Source organism: Ambystoma mexicanum, chromosome 3q, assembly GCF_040938575.1.
Source record: "Ambystoma mexicanum isolate Mex_15411 chromosome 3q, UKY_AmexF1_1, whole genome shotgun sequence".
Taxonomy (NCBI): Eukaryota; Metazoa; Chordata; class Amphibia; order Caudata; family Ambystomatidae; genus Ambystoma; species Ambystoma mexicanum.
In genome coordinates, this window is record NC_090926.1 from 1,209,073,199 (window position 1) to 1,209,096,612 (window position 23,414).

Consider the following 23,414-nt stretch of genomic DNA (forward strand, 5'->3'; position numbering starts at 1 on the left):
CGGCTGAGGGCCATTTCAGCTGAACAAGTTGAAAGGTCCCGACGCCGTGCCTGCTTACAGAGATCTTCAGTGGCTCCCGAGGGTTAATCCCCACGATCCAATGCACAACTTTGGGATGCCGGGAGCCACCTTAGGCCTTCCCTGGGCTACCTCAGCACACTGCTGATCACACAGCCAGGAGACCTGCTGATGCCTCTCAGATGTACGCCTCCTCCCGAGGCCTGGAACCTCTGACACCAGCGAGGCCGAAGAGGCGCCCTCTCTGGAGGCAGCGCTCCTCGGTGTGGATTCTGGGAAGCACTCGGGATTGGGTCGGAGGGCTGCGCGAGTCACTCATAATCACGGATGCACGCCCTCTGATCATGCACGTGTGTCACTGTGGTGCCCGCATGTTCAAGTAGTTGGAATTTTCCAGAGGAAGGTTAGGAGCTGTGTCTCTTACCTGACTTGTAAAGGCAAGGTGGGCCTTCCATGTTCCTGCGATGAGGGCCCTGCTGGTCGTCAGCCTTGCCGCCGTCCCTCCCCTCCCCCGGGTGACGGTCTATACACTGGCAGGAAATGTCCTCCAATGACGCCCTTAGTGACCTGGCGGCCTGCCACAAGGCTGTCCAATGGCAACACAGAACTAATGAAGAACGCCAGCGCCCGTGACGTCACAATGAACCTGACAGGGAGAAGGCACGAGAACCTGGCATATAAGCGAAGGTGGTCCTGGAGCCATCACAGGCGAGGGTCTCTGGGGTTCCATTGAGGGCATGTGTGGGGCCCAGGGAAAAGGCACGAGACCCTGGCCGGGAAGAGAAGGTGGTTCTGGAGGCATCACAGGCGAGGGTCTCTGAGGTTCCATCGAGGGCAGAGACCCTGGCAGGGAAGAGAAGGTGGTCCTGGAGCCATCACAGGCGAGGGTCTCTGGGGTTCCATCGAGGGCAGAGACCCTGGCAGGGAAGAGAAGGTGGTCCTGGAGCCATCACAGGCGAGGGTCTCTGGGGTTCCATTGAGGGCATGTGTGGGGCCCAGGGAAAAGGCACGAGAGCCTGGACAGGAAGAGAAGGTGGTCCTGGAGCCATCACAGGCGAGGGTCTCTGGGGTTCCATTAGGGCATGTGTGGGGCCCAGGGAAAAGGCACGAGAGCCTGGACAGGAAGAGAAGGTGGTCCTGGAGCCATCACAGGTGAGGGTCTCTGGGGTTCCATTGAGGGCAGGATACCCTGGCAGGGAAGAGAAGGTGGCCCTGGAGCCTTCCCACTGTACCACTGTAGTTCCTTGTGACCCAGTGAAACTCTGCATTCCACCGGCCTACGCTTGGCCTTGGCATCCAGCGAATCAGTGAAGGGCATACCTGGGTTTATGAGGTGCTCGGGGTATAATCTGCCCTGGGAAATGTAGCTCCTAACTGCCCAATGTATCTATAGTCCCATTGCACAGGCCAGTCAGATCTCGCCCCATCTCAGCTAAAACAAGTGACATGGCCAATCAGGGCAAAATGCGCAAGTGATTGTTGAACATCTTTGAGATGTGTTAGTGTTTGATAAAGTCAGGTTTAAAGCGAGGTCCTATTAACGGGTATAGAGCGGAGCGTGGACACATCTTGAGATGACAACAGGAGGAGAAGGAATGAGGGACTGAGGAGAGATTGTGCAGTGTGTAGTATTCCTTCCCTCTAGTTGTGAGGCCAGAGTGAGTGCTGGAATGCATGCAGCATATTACGGAAGCTTCCTTCCAAGAGGTTCCAGGAGTTACAGTGGAATAGCTACCTGGGTGGCGGGCACCGGTGGGTCTTCTCCCTTCCTTCTACTTATAATGTATGTGACCAAGGCTTAGATAAAGGAACCTACCTGAGCCACGGACTTTCATTATTCACATTCCCGCAAGGCCTGTGCCTTTCACAGATTGGTGGGGCTGGGTGGGAGTCAGTCACACGTGAAGCCACGTTCTTATCTCTTCTGGCTCCACCAGAATCAGCACTGCCCCTTCTCTTGCTGTGCAACCCACACTGACTTTACAAGTAAACTGTAGTAAGGAAGACAACACACTGGAGGGTTAAGGAACAGCTTTATTGCAGGCAACCTGGGCCCAGCAGGACTCCGCCATCACATCCACTAACAGCTCATCTGTGGAGCCTGGAACCCTCTCAGAAGTAAACAAGGCGTGTACAGCAGGAATGGAATCCTCAAAAACTCTTGTATGTGGTTGGACACAAACCGCACCCCATTGTCGGTAACAATACCAGCTGGTACCCCTTCTCTATCAAAAACATTGCTTAGGAAATCAACAACTTTCATGGCTGTCACAGTAGCCAATGCAGGTGCCTCCACCCACCTGGAGGTGTGGTCAACCAACACAACAATAAACCTGAGACCCCCACCCAGGACATATATGGGACCCATTATATCGACGGTCACTTTTGACCAAACTTCCTTCGGCACCTCAACAGGATATACAGTTTGGGGAGGCAGGGCCTTACGCTTGTCGCTCGTAGCACATGCCGCACATTCCCTTACCTCTTCTTCTACCTCACTATCCATCTTGGGCCACCAATACAACTCTCTTAACCTCCTCTTTGCCACTGATCTTTCTAGGTTGTCCTCGTGAGCCAATTCTACTAGCTTACTCCTAAGAGAATCCAGAGGCACCAGTCTCTGGCCTCTAGCAATTCCCCACGGGCCCTCTGACAGCTCAAGCCAGACGTGGCGTAATGCGTACTCAAACCTTCATCCAAAATGCCACTCTTGAGAGCGGGCTTGATCTTAAGAGTGGGTTCATCAGTGCATTCCTTGCTCCACACTTTCTCATCAACAGCTGGAACGACATTAGCTACCAAAGTGCACTCGACACCATCCATTTTGTGTACCTCATCAACACTGCCAATCCGGGGAAAGCATGACAGACAGTCCGCAACGGCATTCTTTGCCCCATGGATGTACTCTATTCTAAAATTGAACCCACTCATGTCTGCCATCCACCTCATACTTCTGGATGGGGCATGCGATAAACCCTTTGTGGTCAAACCATGCACTAATGGTTTGTGATCCATATGAAGGGCATATTCCACTCCCCACAGGAAGGTCCTAAAGTGTCTGGAAGCCCAAACAGCTGCCAGGGCCTCCTTTTCGATGACCGCATACCTCTGTTCTGGCTCTCTCAAAACCCTGGAGGCAAATGCTATAGGGCGATACTCCCCTCCACTCCACTGTTCTAACACAGCACCAATACCGATCTCACTGGCATCGACTGTCAGGCAGTCTTCTTGCAGGGAGAAAATGAACTCAGGGAAGGGGCTTGATCGACTTCTCTTTTTAACCCATCGAATTCCAGTTGACACTCACTGGAACACTCAAAGCGAATGCCTTTTTTTAATAAAGCCCTCATGTTGACGGTTTTGTCGGCATATGATGCCACAAAACAACTGTAATACTCTGCAAGACCCATGAACGATCTGATCCTTGCTCATGGGAGCCCGGTCATCTATTAACCCCCTTACAAGGTCCTCCTTGGGATGGATCCCGCTTGCGTCCAAAGTGTGCCCAAGGTACGTTACACTAGGTACTCCCACCTTGCACTTACTCAATTTCACAGTGAGACCACTACTCCTCCACACGTTCATCACTTCCAGCACTCTCCCGTCATGTTCGGCGCGACTCCTCCCTCAGACCAAAATGTCGTCCTGAAAACATTCAACTCCCTGAATGTTTCCAAATAGTTTTTGCATGATCCTTTGGAACACTGCAGATGCAGATGCTAACCCGAAAGGCATCCTACAAAACCGAAAGGCTCCAAAAGGGGTCAAGAACGATGTTAATGGGCGGGATTCTACGTGAAGATCGATCTGGTGGTAAGCTGATGAAAGATCAAAGGTGGAAAAATAAGAAGCAGCCCCTACCAAGGCAAGCATTTCGTTTATATTGGGTAGAGGGTGCCTATCTATCCAAATGCTAGTGTTCAAATCTCTAAGGTCCACGCACATCCTCATGTTCCCATCAGCTTTTCGTGCCAACACTATAGGCGCCAACCACTCAGACCTCTCCACTTCCTCTATCACACCAGCCTCCTGGAGCTTAGACAGTTTATCCTTCAGCACCTCCCGAGCTAACATGGAAACCCTTCTAACCTTATGTACGCTGGGAGTGGCCCCCTTCTTTAGTAGTATTTTGTGGGAGAAACCCTTTAGCTTCCCTAAGGACGAAGTAAACACAGTGGGAAACCTTACCTCGAGATCCTCAGCAGTTAGTCCTACGGCTTTCGCCGTACCTGTCTTGTCTTCAGTCACACTCAAAACGAGGACAGCTTTCCCAGGTCGTATTTCAGTCTCTAAGGCAGCTTGTTCGTCCCACCCCACTACGGAAGCTACATACTGCTTACCTCGAGTTCTGCGCCCTTCAGACTCAATAGTGGCCCACTCAAACCCCAGAACCTTTATTGGGACCCAGCCATACGCACATGGATTGATGTCTGGAGGAGACAATTCGGTTATCTGCTTGTGGAAACTTGCTACGTAGAGTTCTGGGGATATCATGGTATAAGGAGACCCAGTGTCGACCATAATCTCCATAGGTACATCATTCACCATCAGGGTGGCCCATACACCCTTTCCCATGGTTATTACCCACACTCAGCACCAACCCTTCCTGCACTTTTTCACACATGTGGTCCCCGTTAATCACGTTACCCACATACCCCACCACTGTTACGTTCTCTTCATCTTGATCAGGATCTACCATCCTAACAATTTCTCTGTTTTGTACAATGCTTCTGCACATGCAAGCATAGTGCCCCTTCCCCTTGCACTTTCTGCAGTCTACATTAGAAGCGGGACACTCCTTTGATCCAGTCGAATGTCCTCGCCATCCGCATCTCCTACATGCATCCCTCAGTGTGGATGTCCCTTTGTTGTCTTTGAACCTGCCTTTGTGGTCTTCGTTTCTCCTGGGCATTACAGCATGTACATTTTCACCTTTATCTGTCATTTCTCTGATACTCTCTTGGATTCTTCAATAGCTCTCGCTATCTCTATGACTTTTTCCAACGGTGGGTCCTTTTCTATCCACAGTCTCTCCCTCACTCTTGCATCGCTTGTACGCATCATGACCTGATCACGGATGTATTCATCAATCAAACTGGTGAATTTGCACGTGGAAATCAAAGTACGCAGGGCTGTTATGTATGTGTCAATGCTTTCACCGGTTCCTTGCACTCTAGAGAAAAAATTGTATCTCTCCAATACCACATTGGCTCTTTTTCCAAAGCGCGCTTCCAACTTCCCTAAAGCTGTCTCATATGCTAGTACTGCTCCCTCACTTCCTTGCCCTCTGTCTCCGCCTTCAGCACGAGGGGCACACACATTAGGCCCAGGGAGGTGTCTGAAAATCCAGAGTCCTTCCGTGCCCAAGCAATTCAAAAGGTCGGCCTCTTTGTCATCATCTGACAGTCTGGCTCCATCGGCAGCCCTTAAATAACCCTTAAAGGTGTCAGCCCATAAGTCCCAGGGTATGGAGGGTGCACCCAGATTGGGAAGGAAGGTGGGCTTGCATTGCTGTGTTGTATGGTTGATGCCTGTCAGTAACCTGGGCCTTGATTGACTTGACGGCTCAGTTAACAGGTCCACAGCTTCACGGGCCAGAGGACAATGTGCTGCTGACACACTGACACACTAGTTCTCACCCCTCCAGGTGTAATATGTATTATTGATAAGCTCCTGCTTATCCTTCTTTCCTCAGCTACTGGGAAACCTCTACTCCGCCTCCCCCGGTGCCCATCCAGTACTTTGAGCGGGTTCTTGTGATGTCGCTGTGAGGGAGGGGACGCTCCTCTCCCTCGCTTACTTCAAAGCTTCTGCCCGGGTCAGTCCTGGCACTGAGGGGAGGGACGCTCCTACCCCTTCCCCACTCCCGGTTCCTGGAGGGAGGGACACTCTTCCTCCTTCCTTGTTGCTGGGTGGACTGGGTGGGCGGCGTGTCCTTGTATCCTCGTATTCACCTCCTTCCTTATTGAGGATGGGTGTGTATTCACGCTGCGCCTCCCAACAGGGAAACCTCGACACAGTCACCCTCCCTCTGTGCCCGGCTCGCACGGCGGTGTCTAGGGAAGGCTGGTTGGTGGGGCGGGAGGGGCGATCGGGGAGATACGCTGCACGCAGACCCTCACCTAAGTGCGCGACACGGTTGCCAGAGGTACTTCCAGGCAGCAGGAGGCGGCGCCGCGCTCTACCCTTAATTAGGGAGCGAAGGCTTCACAAAGCCTCACGGGGCCTCACAGCTGATGCAGCGACGGTTCGCTCGCTGCCGTATGGGTAACAGGCAGCGGTGCAGGCTGGAAACAGGACACTCTCTCCTTCACCTGCTGGGCCTTGGATTTATAAGGCACGTGGGTTGGTCAGGTTGGCTGCCCTCGTCGCCAGTGTAGTAAGGAAGACAACACACTGGAGGGTTAAAGAACAGCTTTATTGCAGCCAACCTGAGCCCAGCAGGACTCCGCCATCACATCCACTAACCGCTCATCTGTGGAACCTGGAGCCCTCTCAGATATAAACAAGGCGTGTATAGCAGGAATGGAATCCTACCATGGTAGGATTCCAGCCAGGCAAGCAAACACACATCATAACATAAACGTTCTACCTACGCCCTTACTGCACTGCTAGGACCTCGGCAAAACCGACACTGCTTCCTTCCATATAGTAGATCGCTGACACTACAATGTCCAGCACTGCCCACACATACCCAGCTCTTATTTCCTGACCCTACAAGAGCAAATTAAAAACACTACCCACTTCCTACTTCACAACAAAGCTCTCACTGCGGCAAAATCGACACTGCCCCTCGGTACAGTACACCTCTGACCCTACCATGTGTAGCACTGCCCCACACTTGCGCAGCCCCCCCTCCTCTGACCCTAAAAGACCAGCACTGCCTCTGCCCTTACTGCACATCTCTGCTGGGGCCCTACAAGAACCAGCACCTCCTCATGCTTTACTGCGCAGTGTTGCTCTGACGGACAGACCCAGTAAAAGCCCTTACTACAGGACTGTACCCTCCTTTCCCCCCAGGAGCCACACTACCTCATCCTTGGCTTACTGTACACTCCTGCTTGACCCTACCGAAACCAACTCTGCCCCACCTTTAATAGAAACCTCTGGTGTGGCCCCTCTAGAGCAAGAGCTGCCCCTCACTTTGCTGTGCAGTACACTGCTGCTTTGACTGTCAGAGCAAGCAGCGCCCCCTCCCCTAGTGTATAATTCTGCTGTGACCCTATCAGAAACAGTGCTGACTCTTCCTCCCTTACTGTACACCCATAACCGTACCAGAGCAAGCATTGCCTCCTCCCTTACTTTTCGCCCCAGACCTCTTCCTTTACTGTACACCCTTGTCCCTCCCGGAATCAGCACTGTCTCTTCATCTACTGTACCCGCCTGGCCTCTTCACTTACAGTACATCCCTGTTCCTACCACAACTAGCATTGTCTTTTTCCCCTACTGGAACCAGCACTGTATCCTCATTTACTGTACACCCTTGACCTCTTCCTTTTCTGTACACCCCAGACCCTACCAGAACCAGCACTGTCTCCTCCCTTACTGTACACCCCACACCTCTGCCCTTACCATACACCCCTGACCCTACCGGAACCAGCATTTCCTCCTCCCTTACTGTACACCCCTGACCACTTCCCTTACCATACAACCCTGACCCTACTGGAACTAGCATTGTATCCTCATTTACTGTACACCCCTGACCTCTTCCTTTAATGTACACCCTGGTCCCTACCGGAATCATCACTGTCTCCTTAATACTGTACCTACCTGACCTCTTAACTTACTGTACACGCCTACCCTTCCGGAACCAGCACCGTCTTCGCCCTTAATCTACACTGTGACCTCCTTTCTTACTGTACACACCAGACCCTGCCGGAAACCAGCCCTGTCTCCTCCTTTACTCTACACCATGACCTCCTTCCTTTACTGTACACCCTTGTCCCTACCAGAAACAGCACTGTGTCCTCATTTGCTGTAACCACCTGACCTCTTCACTTACAGTACACCCCGGTCCCTACCAGAATCAGCATTGTCTCTTTCCCTTACTGTACACCCCTGACCACTTCCCTTACTGTACACCCCATACCTTACTGGAACAAGCATTGTATCCTCATTTACTCTACACCCCTGACCTCTTCCTTTACTGTACACCCTTGTCCCTACCGGATCAGCACTGTGTCTTCATTTGCTGTACCCGCCTGACCTTCACTTATTGCACACTCCTATCCTGCCGTAACCAACACTGTCTCCTCCCTTACTCTACACCATGACCTCCTTCCTTACTGTACACACCTGACCCTACCAGAACCAACACTGTCTCCTCCCTTACTCTACACCATGGCCTCCTTCCTTACTGTACACACCTGACCCAACCAGAACCAACACTGTCTCCTCCCTTACTCTACACTGTGACATCCTACTTTACTGTATACCCCTACGCTACCGGGAACCAGCACTGTCTCTTCCCTCCCTCTACACCATTACCTCCTTCCTTACTGTACACACCCGACCCTACCAGAATCAGCACTGTCTCCTCCCTTACTCTACACCGTAACCTCCTTCCTTACTGTACACACCTGACCCTAATGGACCCAGCACTGCCTCCTCCCTTACTCTACACTGTGACCTCCTTCCTTATTGTACACACCTGACCCTACCAGAACCAGCACTGTCTCCCCCTTACTCTACACTAGGACCTCCTTCCTTACTGTACACCCGACCCTACCGGAACCAGCACTGTCTCCCCCTTACTCTACACTAGGACCTCCTCCTTACTGTACACCCCGACCCTACCGGAACCAGCACTGTCTCCCCCTTACTCTACACTAGGACCTCCTTCCTTACTGTACACCCCGACCCTACCGGAACCAGCACTGTCTGCTCCCTTACTCTACACTAGGACCTCATTCCTTACTGTACACCCTGACCCTACTGGAACCAGCATTGTCTCCTCCCTTACTCTACACTGTGACCTCCTTCCTTACTGTACACCCAACCCTACTGGAACCAGCACTGTCTCCTCCCTTACTCTACACTGTGACCTCCTTCCTTACTGTACACCCCGACCCTACCGGAACCAGTACTGTCTCCTCCCTTACTCTACACTGTGACCTCCTTCCTTACTGTACACCCTGACCCTACCAGAACCAGCACTGTCTCCTCCCTTACTCTACACTGTGACCTCCTTCCTTACTGTACACCCGACCCTACCGGAACCAGCACTGTCTCCCCCTTACTCTACACTAGGACCTCCTTCCTTACTGTACACCCGACCCTACCGGAACCAGCACTGTCTCCTCCTTTACTCTACACTGTGACCTCCTTCCTTACTGTACACCCTGACCCTACTGGAACCAGCACTGTCTCCTCCCTTACTCTACACTGTGACCTCCTTCCTTACTGTACACCTCGACCCTACCGGAACCAGCACTGTCTCCTCCCTTACTCTACACTGTGACCTCCTTCCTTACTGTACACCCAACCCTACCGGAACCAGCACTGTCTCCTCCCTTACTCTACACCGTGACCTCCTTCCTTACTGTACACCCCGACCCTACCAGAACCAGCACTGTCTCCTCCCTTACTCTACACTGTGACCTCCTTCCTTACCGTACACCCAACCCTACCGGAACCAGCACTGTCTCCTCCCTTACTCTACACTGTGACCTCCTTCCTTACTGTACACCCCGACCCTACCTGAACCAGCACTGTCTCCTCCCTTACTCTACATTGTGACCTCCTTCCTTACTGTACACCTCGACCCTACCGGAACCAGCACTGTCTCCTCCCTTACTCTACACTGTGACCTCCTTCCATACTGTACACCCAACCCTACCAGAACCAGCACTGTCTCCTCCCTTACTCTACACTGTGACCTCCTTCCTTACTGTACACCCCGACCCTACCAGAACCAGCACTGTCTCCTCCCTTACTCTACACTGTGACCTCCTTCCTTACCGTACACCCAACCCTACCGGAACCAGCACTGTCTCCTCCCTTACTCTACACTGTGACCTCCTTCCTTACTGTACACCCGACCCTACCGGAACCAGCACTGTCTCCCCCTTACTCTACACTAGGACCTCCTCCTTACTGTACACCCCGACCCTACCGGAACCAGCACTGTCTCCCCCTTACTCTACACTAGGACCTCCTTCCTTACTGTACACCCCGACCCTACCGGAACCAGCACTGTCTGCTCCCTTACTCTACACTAGGACCTCATTCCTTACTGTACACCCTGACCCTACTGGAACCAGCATTGTCTCCTCCCTTACTCTACACTGTGACCTCCTTCCTTACTGTACACCCAACCCTACTGGAACCAGCACTGTCTCCTCCCTTACTCTACACTGTGACCTCCTTCCTTACTGTACACCCCGACCCTACCGGAACCAGTACTGTCTCCTCCCTTACTCTACACTGTGACCTCCTTCCTTACTGTACACCCTGACCCTACCAGAACCAGCACTGTCTCCTCCCTTACTCTACACTGTGACCTCCTTCCTTACTGTACACCCGACCCTACCGGAACCAGCACTGTCTCCCCCTTACTCTACACTAGGACCTCCTTCCTTACTGTACACCCGACCCTACCGGAACCAGCACTGTCTCCTCCTTTACTCTACACTGTGACCTCCTTCCTTACTGTACACCCTGACCCTACTGGAACCAGCACTGTCTCCTCCCTTACTCTACACTGTGACCTCCTTCCTTACTGTACACCTCGACCCTACCGGAACCAGCACTGTCTCCTCCCTTACTCTACACTGTGACCTCCTTCCTTACTGTACACCCAACCCTACCGGAACCAGCACTGTCTCCTCCCTTACTCTACACCGTGACCTCCTTCCTTACTGTACACCCCGACCCTACCAGAACCAGCACTGTCTCCTCCCTTACTCTACACTGTGACCTCCTTCCTTACCGTACACCCAACCCTACCGGAACCAGCACTGTCTCCTCCCTTACTCTACACTGTGACCTCCTTCCTTACTGTACACCCCGACCCTACCTGAACCAGCACTGTCTCCTCCCTTACTCTACATTGTGACCTCCTTCCTTACTGTACACCTCGACCCTACCGGAACCAGCACTGTCTCCTCCCTTACTCTACACTGTGACCTCCTTCCATACTGTACACCCAACCCTACCAGAACCAGCACTGTCTCCTCCCTTACTCTACACTGTGACCTCCTTCCTTACTGTACACCCCGACCCTACCAGAACCAGCACTGTCTCCTCCCTTACTCTACACTGTGACCTCCTTCCTTACCGTACACCCAACCCTACCGGAACCAGCACTGTCTCCTCCCTTACTCTACACTGTGACCTCCTTCCTTACTGTACACCCAACCCTACCGGAACCAGCACTGTCTCCCCCCTTACTCTACACTAGGACCTCCTTCCTTACGGTACACCCCGACCCTACCGGAACCAGCACTGTCTCCTCCCTTACTCTACAGTGTAACCTCCTTCCTTACTGTACACCCTGACCCTACCGGAACCAGCACTGTCTCCTCCCTTACTCTACAATGTGACCTCCTTCCTTACTGTACACCTCGACCCTACTGGAACCAGCACTGTCTCCTCCCTTACTCTACACTGTGACCTCCTTCCTTACTATACACCCAACCCTACCGGAACCAGCACTGTCTCCTCCCTTACTCTACACTGTGACCTCCTTCCTTACTGTACACCTACCTTACTGAACACATCTGCTATGACCCTATCAGGAGCAGCAGTGACTCGTCATCTTTTACTGTGCACCAGTGACCCTACTAGACCAGCACGGCCTCCTTCCTCACCGTTCAGTACACCCCTGACCCTAACAGAACCAGCCTTCTCTCTGAAAGGACCCGGGTCTACAGCCTGATGGGTGACATTACTCGCAGGTAAGTTTATTGGTAAGTTCCATTCAGTGGCGCAACACGATTGTGCTGCCAACCCCCCCGCCCCCAAAATAGGTTGGGCTATGTTGACACGACCTGGCTGGCCTACAGAGCCTGCCTGGCCAGACAGATCTGGACACAGATGTTAAACAGCATTTGGGCTTCTGTTAACAAAGGCCAAGCAATTACCAACGTAAAGCATTTCATTGTTAGTACCTGCATTAATTTTTTAGGCAATTGAAATTGTGATGGGGGGTTAGTACTTGCATGCCAGGACAATGATTGGAAGGGTAAAGAGGGGACAGGAGTCCGCTCATTGTCAAAGCAGCCCTTAAGTTTGTGCTTTCATACTTAAAGGAGAGTGTTAACTGCTTGTAACATTGAAGCTGCACTAGAATAGCCTCAGAATGTGTAAAGAAGTGAGATGCGCCCACACAAATAGATTTTTCCCCTCCCCAACTGCACCTGACGTTAGCGCCTCTCCCAACATTTTAAGGGTTAGCCCCCCCCACACCCACCTACCCCGAAATGTAGGTTTCGCTGAGACCCTGGTTGCAGTCCCTTGTACATATTGGTTGGCATGGGGAAATGCCCAGCGACCCATCTACACTCTGCCAGCTCTCACTCCTGACACACCGAGAATATTGACTCACCTCTCACACCAACCTTCCACTGCCAAGTTCCACTTTGGACCCACAAGCACTCCATGCTGTGGCATGCATGTGGAGCAGGCAGGTAGGTCACTAGTCTCCTCCCCCTCTGTACAACCGGGTCCTGACCCCGCGAGACCCAGCTCGGCCCCTCCCTTCTAAGCCCTTTGAAGACTTTTCATGGCCATTGGCCTTTGGTTTTGTTATTATCTCTACCCTACGAAGGTCCAGAGGCGTAGCCAGGATTGTCTAACAAGTGGGGCCTGAAGCTAATGTAGTTGGGTTCACCATAGTGACATTCGTGCTCTCACCTCGTCCTCTCTCGTTGAAGCACCTTTTGTGAAAATTTAAAGTCTGAAGATAATTCTTCTGAAAATAGTGGTGTGTGACTAGGAGTGTCCACCTTGGGGCGCTAAACGCTTATTCCTTGTCCGAGATGGCTCGAAACGTTTACTTTCATTGCCAGCGAGGCAGGCCGTCAGGTGAAGATGGAGAAGAAAAGGGGAATTCTTGTGATGGGAACAGTCATGGGTGAACCACCTCCACACCAGTCACCCGGAGACCATTCCGGCCAGGGACCAGGAAGAGGGTGTCCGCCAGGTTGAGAGTACTCTGTGAATGCACTCTCTGAAGAGGACCCTTGCCAGAGTGAAAGCACTCCCTTGCAGACCATCACTGTCTGGGAGAATTGACTTTCTGCAGAGGATCCCTGCCAGAGTGATTATGCATGCTTAGCCTTCTGTAGAGGAGCAGGTGGATACGTCATCCCTACCTCCTGCCCCCTCACCTCCATCATATTGGAACAGTAGGAGAAGAGCCCTAGGTGGGACACCAGGTTTCATCCCACTACAGCATTGAGTGTATGAGAGATGATATGCACTCAGACAACCGTATCGAATGTGCCCCCGCGCTGAAAGAGTTGAAGGATGTCTGCACACACCGTTGGACATTGAAGAGCTATAAGTGAAATCAGACAGGAGTAGAGGGACGTCATGAAAGAAAGACACGAATACGCGCTGAAATGATATGAAAATACTTAAAGGATAAGGAATGTAACTAGAGTGATAAGATAAACATGTAATCAATGAAGTAGATGGGAGGGGTCGCATGTGAATCCATGCCGGACCCATGCTGGAGAACAACAGTTACAGGAAAGTAACTTGTTCCTTCTCCAGCATGAGGTCTGGCATAGATTCTCATGCTCATGAATATAAGAATACATAGCAGTACACACATGCACAACCACGGGAGGTGGCAAGGCTCAACATTAAGCATTTCATCAACTGAACATTAAGCAACTCCTCCTCCCCACCAGGCCCACCTTCAGGCGAACAGGTTGCGCAGCACTGCCTGGCCGACTATGGACTCCTCCCTGGAATCCCGCTCGACGCAGTAGAATCTTGTGAGGGTGTGTGTCGACCTCCACGTAGCAGCCCTGCAGATGTCCAGCTGGGGCACACCAGACAGGAACGCCGTAGTAGCAGCAATCGCTCTTGTTGAATGGGCTCTCGGACGGCTGGGCAACGGTAGGTTTGCCAACTGGTGACAGTGCATGATGCAGCCGGAGAGCCATCTGGAAATGGAAGCCTTCGAGAGGGCCCTCCCTTGGTTTTTCAGGGCCAAAGTTCACAAACACCTGTGATGTCTTCCGAAACTCTTCGTGCAGTCCATGTAGAACTTCAGCGCTCTAGCCACATCCAGCGAGTGCAAAGTCCTCTCAGCCGGCGACAAAGGCAACGGGAAGAAAACAGTTAACACCAAGGGCTCATTGAGATGGAGATCCATCGGCACCTTGGGCATGAAGGAGGGATGTGTCCTCAGCACTACCCTCGTCTCGTGGAATGTCATATATGGAGGTTTACAGGAGAAGGCCTGGATCTCTCCCACTCGTCGTGCGGAGGTGATGGCCACAAGAAATGCTGTTTTACACGATAGGAACTTCAACAGTGCTGAATGCAGAGGCTCGAATGGCTGACCCATGAGCCTGGTCAGCACCACGTTGAACTCCCATGCCAGGGCCGGAGCCTTCGCCGGCGGGAACGAGCGGAATGGTTTTTTCATGAACTCCTTCACCAGGCGATGAGACCACAGTGATGACTGCCCCAGAGTTCTGGTGTAGCGGGAGATCGCAGCCAGATGGATTTGGATGGAGGCATGAGCCAGCCCTACCTTGGCCAGTGACAGCACGTACACCAGCACTTGAGGGGCCGTAATCCGCAGAGGGTTGATCTTCTGTGCACCGCACCAGACAGAGAACCTCCCCGATTTATGTCCATAGTACGCCGGGATATCGTACCCTCCGAACTCTAGGTGCTGCAGGAGCCAGGCCTGCAGGTTCAGCGATCCTGGATCATGATGTAGGATGGCGCCTCCATCCCTGGCGAGAAGATCCGCATCTGTCGACAGTTTGCCTGGGGGGACGCTGACATGTTCAGAAGGTCCGGGAACCAAATCTGCCTCGGCCACGCCGGTGCGATGAGGATCATCCTGCACCGGGACCATCTGAGTTGACTGATGAGTCGCAGTAGCAATGGCAATGGTGGAAATGCATACAGGAACAGGCCGTCCCAGGGGAATGAGAATGCATCGCCCATGCTCCCCTGCTGGGGAAACCTGCTGGCGAACCTCCGGCACTTGGTGTTCGTCGCTTTCACAAATTGATCGATCTGTGGATTGCCCCATCGTCGGAATAGGAGATCCACCTGATCCTGCCGAAGCTCCCACTCGTGGCAAGAGCGCAGCTCCCTGCTGAGTGAGTCGGCGACGGTGTTCTTTATTCCTGCCAGATGGAAGGGTAGCAGGAACATCCCTTGGGCAACAGCCCAGTGCCACAGATCCTGCGCTTCCTTGGATATGTCTAGGGATCTGGTGCCCCCTGCTTCCGGATGTAGAACATCGTTGTGGTGTTGTCGGTGAAGACCCTTACCACTTTGCCCTTGAGGGAAGGAAGGAAAGACCTGAGGGCCCAGAACACGGCCAGGAGCTCCAGGACGTTGATGTGCAGGGACCTCTCCTCTGGGAGCCAAAGGCCTCGTGCGTGGAGATCTCCAGTGTGCGCTCCCCATCCCTACAGGGAGGCATCCGTCCTCACCGTTTCCTGATGCACTGGGGTCTGGAAGGCCATGCCCGCCGCGAGATACACACGGGTGCCCCACCACTGGATCGCTTGATGGAAAGTCTTGTTGAGGGAGATCTTGTCTTCGAAGCTGCCAGCCGCTTGCATCCAACGGGCGTCGAGGAACTCCTGCAGTGGCCGCATCCGCAACCTGCACAGATGCATGAGCTAGATGCACAATGACATCATGCCGAGCAGGGACTTGTTGGACCTCACCCTGGGCCACTTCCATGGTCCACAGCTGTTGTACGTTGCACAGGATGACCTTCGTCCTATCCTCCGACGGTGAAGCCAACCATGCCACTGTGTCGAGTCTGGCTCTCAGGAACAGGGCGTCCTGCGACAGTACCAAGAGGGACTTCGCAAAGTTCATCGAGAATTCCAGATCCGTGAGCAGGCGGGCGGTCTTCGCTGTGTGATCGACAGCAAGTTCACTTGACTATGCTTGGGCGAGCCAATCGTCCAGGTAGGGGCATACGTGGATCCCCTGCAGGTTCAGCTGCGCCACCACCAGTGCCAGGCACTTGGTGTAGACCCTTGGTGCCGACTTCAACCTGAAGGGCAGGGCCTTGAACTGGTCATGCCGTCCTTGGACCACGAATCGTAGGAACTTTTGATGCCCTTTGTGTATGGGGATGTGGAAGTAGGCATCCTCCAGTTGTCCCAGCACGTGCTGAAGGGTGACCATCCAGAACTTCTGGGACTTGATCTATTTGTTGAGGCGGCAAAGTTCTAGGATGGGCCGCCAGCCCCCTGTCTTCTTTCAGACGAGGAAGTACCGTGAGTATATTCCGGAGCCCCAGAGCTTCTTCGGGATCAGTTCTATAGCTTCCTTTTTTAGTATTGCTCATACCTCCAGAAACAGCTGTGGCACATGGTTTTCCTTCCTGGTCACAGGTGGTAAATGTGGACACTTTTTTTGGAACTTCAGAGTGTGCCCGTGGGCCAGGGCATCTAGCATCTAGTCAGTGGAGATGGACTCTCACACGCTGACGAAATTCGCCAGCCGGCCTCCCACTGGGGTGCTCGGGTGTGGGCCCGACATCACGGCTGGTTCAATCTTGTTTTGCAGAGACTCGTCCACTGATTTGCCGAACAGGTTGTTCCCTTCGACGGGCATGTCAGGTCTGCACGTCCTGATGGAAATTAGTGGCCCAGAGCCAACCGCGCCGGGAAAGACAAACGCTGTTGCTCATCTGGCGAAAGGCGGTGGCGGCGATGTCCGTGGACACCGTGATGGCATGGTCCGAAGCCACCTCTCCTTCCTGCAGGATTACAAGGGCTTCTGCCCTCTTGTCGTCTGGGAGGAAATCCAGGAGGGGAGCGATCTTGAACCACAGCTCCCTGTCGTAGCATGCCATGATCGCGAGGGCGTTGGCCACCTTGATGGTCGTCGCTGCCAATGAGATGACCCATCGTCCCATGGCGTCCAGCTTCTTCCCCTTGCCGTCTGGAGGGGAAGTAGAAGTAGATGCCGCCACCCCTGCCGATTTCTTCTTTGCCGCTGCAGAGACCACTGAATCCGGGGACGGCTATGCCCTGAGGCACATAGGAGCAGAGTCTGCGACCCGGTACTTCATCTCGTACCGGTCCCTCTTCGCAGGGGCCATGGACGGGTTCTTCAGCAGGGACAGTCCTTTGTCCCAGATGTCATCCAGTAACTGGACTGAGAGGACGTCTTCCTCTTGGCCTCCCGTCGTTGGTAGAGGAATCCTTCCTTCTTCTGCTCTTCGGGGCATAGTTGGAAAAGCTCCGATGCCCTAGAGATCATGGCGTGAAAGGACCCAATTTCATTGGGAGGGGAGGCCCGGGCAGGGGGTGATGGGAGATCCATCCCGTTGTCACCACCGTCGTCGTCCGTCCCCGTCATCGCTGTCTCTGTTCCCGTCTCATCCCTTGGTGGAGGTGATGGAGGTGAAGGAAGGAATCGAGGAGGAGGATGGATTTGCCTCTGCTTGCTCACTGGGCTCCCTGATGGTCCAGGCACCGCTGGATCGTCCACTGGCGGTAAGGGCAACCTTGTCCTTATCTCCGTACACAGGGTCTGCAAAGCCATCAAGATTGCTCCTGAATTGTCCTGTGGCATAGGCATCGGTTGCGGCGGTAGCGACGGCAGGGGCGCAGGGTCCTCCGTTTCCTCCATGGCCTCTCGTCCCGGGCTTTCATAGGGGTCTTCTCCATAGGCTGGAAAGAAGATTCCCTCTGGGGTGGCATGGAAACTCTAGGCCTGGAATTCATCTCCATTGGGGTAGCCTCCACAGGCTTCGCCAGGGCCAGCACGACTCCTTTAGTCGAGGACTTCGCCGGGGGAATCGGGGCCTTGGGCGCGTCTGAGGACTTCACCTTAGGGGGAGGGTCACTGCCTCACTCCCCCTTGGCTTTCTCTGTCGGGATCAACCGGGGCTTCTCCCAAAGCTTTCCCAGGTTCTGCGACTTCCTTTTACCCGAACCAGAGCATTGGCTCTTGGATGATGCCGTCGTTGACATCACGCCCTGCCTGGCAGCCGAGGAGCCCAAACCAACGGTGCTCCCGGTGCCCGCGGACTCGCTGTGCTTTGCCTTTTGTTGGGCCCCATCGCCGGAGCACCCTCAAAGGTCTTAGAAGACCGCTCGGACTACTTCTCTTCACCTGCTGCTGGGCTCTTCGCCTCCAGCCAGTCAGCGAGTCCTTCATGGTCCGGATGGACATGTTCTTGCAGAACGCACAGTCCACCTCCACGTGCGACTTGTCGGTGTGTAGTCAGTAGAGGCACCGGGAGTCCTTGTCCTTCTTAAAGACGTTCTGCAGTCCACATCCTGGGCCATTCCTGCACAGTTTGGATCCAGTAGGCGTCAAATTTCCTTTGTTCTGGGCCATGTCCGAATTGGGGTAAGCCTCAAAGGTCTTCCAGATTCCTCCAAGAAGTGTAATTCGACGAAAATCCGCCCTCGAGGGGCATAAAAAATTCTGAAACGGGCCCCGTTGATCGGAAGAAGAATCGGTGGAACTTGAGGCTCGAATAGACCGAAAAAATAAGAGTAAACTCTTTGAAAAAACGCAATACGCAGTAAAAGCTCGAGAATTACATCACGAGCACTTGAACGTGTGGTAAAAATCTGAAGATGGCTGCCAGCGGAGGGGCTTAGGTAGAGGGCAGTCATTGGCTGGGGTCAGTATGAACCAGAGACCAGTGATTGGTTATTAGTAGAAAGACAGTTCAGAAATGAAACTGAAACTGATTTTTTCTTTACCGAGGATTCCCAGCCTGACGACGGGAAATATTCATGAGCATGTGAATCCATGCCAGACCCATGCTGGAGAAGGATGGACGTCGGGCTCGTATTAAAACCAATCAAGCTACCTTAGAGATATGCCCAGGGCTGCAGAGTCAGGAGACGCTGGAAAAACAGTTTTGTGTGAGGAATAAAGAGGCATCTATTGCCCTGGGAGCAAGGATGCCACATCAAGGAATAATTGCAAGGCACAAAGTGAGTTAAGTGTATAAGCCATGTTCATAAGGCATATTTCTCTTAGATTAAGCAAAGAAGAAAACATCTGTAAGTGCCAAGTATTGGGCAATCAAAGATGCAAAATGTCTATGCAAGGTAGAGTGAGCAAGTCTCCAGAGGCCAAGAGGAGTAATGACACCCAACTTAATTAAATCAAATAGCAGTAAATAAAAGGGCGAAATTGACAAAATCGCGGCCCCTCAAAAGTCCCGGAATAAAGAACAGACTGCAAGGTCAACTACGAAGAAGCCATGGCTAAGGGCCGGACTGATGAGAGACAATGGAATACTTGGGAAAGAGGGGAGTAGTCTGAGTTTGCTTGTGGACCTGAGTTTTTCTTTGCTAATGATCTGAAAGTCCAAGGTTGGGAGAGAATGCCAACCTATCAGAGGGTGTATGTAGCAACATACTATACAGTGTTGCACGCGCAAATCCGCTGCTGTTATTCTAATATAATCTGTATTATACATATTTAGAGGTGGGTCAAGGCGTGCCTATTGGATAAGTGCATTCAGTAATATTACTAATACTTATATGATATATAGGTACATATGTTCCCTTAACCAATCCCTCCCTTCAACAGGTTTTGCTATTTGCCATGTATTATGATGTCATAGATGATGCATATCAAGTTATAAAGCCTCTGTATATTCGGAACTTAAGTGTGAGTGCATGGACTGCAGTTTGTTGTTCGCCAGATTGCCCGACTTTATTTGAGCTGACAATAAAGTAGTACTTTGCCATATTCTTTGAGTCTGTCCATTCTTTTGGGTCTGAGATCATTATTGGTAATTAATCTAGCACAAGAGATGCTTCAAGGTGCTAGAGCACACTCCTATGCAGCGTATTGTGCAATTACTTCTTTGGTAAACCCTCCATATAGGAAATACCTTCGAGAGGGAATGTACATGACTAAGCGCTCTCTGCAGAGGGTCACTGCCAGAGTGAATGTACAGAGTTAATCCCCCTCTGTAGCGGGTCACTGCCAGAGTGAATGTACATAGTTAATCCCCCTCTGTAGCGGGTCACTGCCAGAGTGAATGTACATAGTTAATCCCCCTCTGTAGAGGGTCACTGCCAGCGTGAATGCACAGAGTTAACCCCCCTCTGCAGAGGCTCACTGCCAGAGTGAATGCACAGAGTTAACCCCCCTCTGTAGCGGGTCACTGCCAGAGTGAATGTACATAGTTAATCCCCCTCTGCAGAGGGTCACTGCCAGAGTGAATGCACAGAGTTGATCCCCCTCTGTAGCGGGTCACTGCCAGAGTGAATGTACATAGTTAATCCCCCTCTGTAGAGGGTCACTGCCAGAGTGAATGCACAGAGTTAACCCCCCTCTGCAGAGGCTCACTGCCAGAGTGAATGCACAGAGTTAATCCCCCTCTGTAGCGGGTCACTGCCAGTGTGAATGTACAGAATTGATCCCCCTCTGTAGCGGGTCACTGCCAGAGTGAATGCACAAAGTTAACCCCCCTCTGTAGCAGGTCACTGCCAGAGTGAATGCACAGAGTTGATCCCCCTCTGTAGAGGGTCACTGCCAGAGTGAATGCACAGAGTTAACCCCCATCTGTAGCGGATCACTGCCAGCATGAATGGACAGAGTTGATCCCTCTCTGCAGAGGATCACTGCCAGAGTGAATGTACAGAGTTGATCCCCCTCTGTAGAGGGTCACTGCCAGCGTGAATGTACAGAGTTGATCCCCCTCTGTAGCGGGTCACTGCCAGCGTGAATGTACAGAATTGATCCCCCTCTGTAGCGGGTCACTGCCAGAGTGAATGCACAGAGTTAACCCCCCTCTGTAGCGGGTCACTGCCAGCGTGAATGTACAGAATTGATCCCCCTCTGTAGCGGGTCACTGCCAGAGTGAATGCACAGAGTTAACCCCCCTCTGTAGCGGGTCACTGCCAGAGTGAATGCACAGAGTTGATCCCCCTCTGTAGCGGGTCACTGCCAGAGTGAATGCACAGAGTTAACCCCCCTCTGTAGCGGGTCACTGCCAGAGTGAATGCACAGAGTTAACCCCCCTCTGTAGCGTGTCACTGCCAGAGTGAATGCACAGAGTTAACCCCCCTCTGTAGCGGGTCACTGCCAGCATGAATGCACAGAGTTGATTCCCCTCTGTAGAGGATCACTGCCAGAGTGAATGCACAGAGTTGATTCCCCTCTGTAGAGGATCACTGCCAGAGTGAATGCACAGAGTTGATTCCCCTCTGTAAAGGATCACTGCCAGAGTGAATGCACAGAGTTGATTCCCCTCTGTAGAGGATCACTGCCAGAGTGAATGTACAGAGTTGATCCCCCTCTGTAGCGGGTCACTGCCAGCGTGAATGTACAGAATTGATCCCCCTCTGTAGCGGGTCACTGCCAGAGTGAATGCACAGAGTTAACCCCCCTCTGTAGCGGGTCACTGCCAGCGTGAATGCACAGAATTGATCCCCCTCTGTAGCGGGTCACTGCCAGAGTGAATGCACAGAGTTGATCCCCCTCTGTAGCGGGTCACTGCCAGAGTGAATGCACAGAGTTAACCCCCCTCTGTAGCGGGTCACTGCCAGAGTGAATGCACAGAGTTAACCCCCCTCTGTAGCGGGTCACTGCCAGAGTGAATGCTCATTGTTAACCCCCCTCTGTAGCGGGTCACTGCCAGAGTGAATGCACAGAGTTAACCCCCCTCTGTAGCGGGTCACTGCCAGCGTGAATGTACAGAATTGATCCCCCTCTGTAGCGGGTCACTGCCAGAGTGAATGCACAGAGTTGATCCCCCTCTGTAGAGGGTCACTGCCAGAGTGAATGCACAGAGTTAACCCCCCTCTGTAGCGGGTCACTGCCAGAGTGAATGCACAGAGTTAACCCCCCTCTGTAGCGGGTCACTGCCAGAGTGAATGCTCATTGTTAACCCCCCTCTGTAGCGGGTCACTGCCAGAGTGAATGCACAGAGTTAACCCCCCTCTGTAGCGGGTCACTGCCAGAGTGAATGCACAGAGTTAACCCCCCTCTGTAGCGGGTCACTGCCAGCATGAATGTACAGAGTTGATCCCTCTCTGCAGAGGATCACTGCCAGCATGAATATACAGAGTTGATTCCCCTCTGTAGAGGATCACTGCCAGAGTGAATGCACAGAGTTATCCCCCCTCTGTAGCGGGTCACTGCCAGCATGAATGTACAGAGTTAACCCCCCTTTGTGGCGGGTCATTGCCAGAGTGAATGCACAGAGTTAACCCCCCTCTGTAGCGGGTCACTGCCAGCATGAATGTACAGAGTTGATCCCCCTCTTTAGAGGGTCACTGCCAGCGTGAATGTACAGAGTTGATCCCCCTCTGTAGAGGATCACTGCCAGAGTGAATGCACAGAGTTAACCCCCCTCTGTAGCGGGTCACTGCCAGCATGAATGTACAGAGTTGATCCCCCTCTGTAGAGGGTCACTGCCAGCGTAAATATGCAGAGTTGATCCCCCTCTGTTTATGGTCACTGCCAGCGTGAATGTACAGAGTTGATCCCCCTCTGTAGCGGGTCACTGCCAGAGTGAATGTACAGAGCTAATCTCCCTCTGTAGAGGCTCACTGCCAGAGTGAATGTACAGAGTTAATCCCCCTCTGTAGAGGATCACTGTCACAGTGAATGTACAGAGTTAATCTCCCTCTGTAGAGGCTCACTGCCAGAGTGAATGTGCAGAGTTAATCCCCCTCTGTAAAGGATCTCTGCCAGAGAGAAAGTACAGAGTTAATCTCCCTCTGTAGAGGATCAATTCCAGAGTGAATGTACAGCGTTAGTCTAACTATGGACCCTCCGTAGAGGCTCACTGCCAGAGTGAATGCACAGAGTTAATATTTCTTTCTAGAGGTTTACTGCCAGAGTGAATGCACAGAGTTAATCTCTCTCTGTAGAGGGTCACTGCCAGAGTGAATGTACATAGTTAAGCTCCCCGGTAGATAATCACTGCCAGGGTGGATGTACAGGCTTAAACTCTCCGTCTCTGCCAGAGTGAATTTACAGAGTCAATCTCTCTCTTTAGAGGGTCACTGCCATAGTGAATGAACATAGTTAAGTTGTCTCTGCACAGGATCACTGCCAGAGTGGATGTATAGGCTTAAGCTCTCAGTGTAGAGGGTCACTGCCAGAGTGAATGTACAGAGTTAGAATCCCTCTGTACCCTTTGTAGAGGCTCACTGCCAGAGTGAATGTACAGAGTTAATCACTCTCTGTAGAGGGTCACTGCCAGAGTGAATGTACATAGTTAAGCTCCCTCTGTA

General features: G+C 52.5%; 1 protein-coding gene across 3 annotated transcripts in view; it reads right to left on the reverse strand.

Annotated features, from left to right (window-relative positions):
• The window catches only part of PDE4A (phosphodiesterase 4A), a 1,505,614-nt gene that overhangs the window by 704,924 nt on the left and 777,276 nt on the right, over nt 1–23,414 (reverse strand). Inside the window, exon 1 of one of the 3 annotated variants that reach the window (XM_069604086.1) lies at nt 443–570. The exons of the other annotated variants lie outside the window; for them this stretch is intronic. The gene's annotated coding sequence lies outside the window, so the exon portion shown is untranslated. Of the gene's footprint in view, nt 1–442; nt 571–23,414 lie in introns of those variants that run through there. 3 annotated transcript variants of the gene reach the window in all.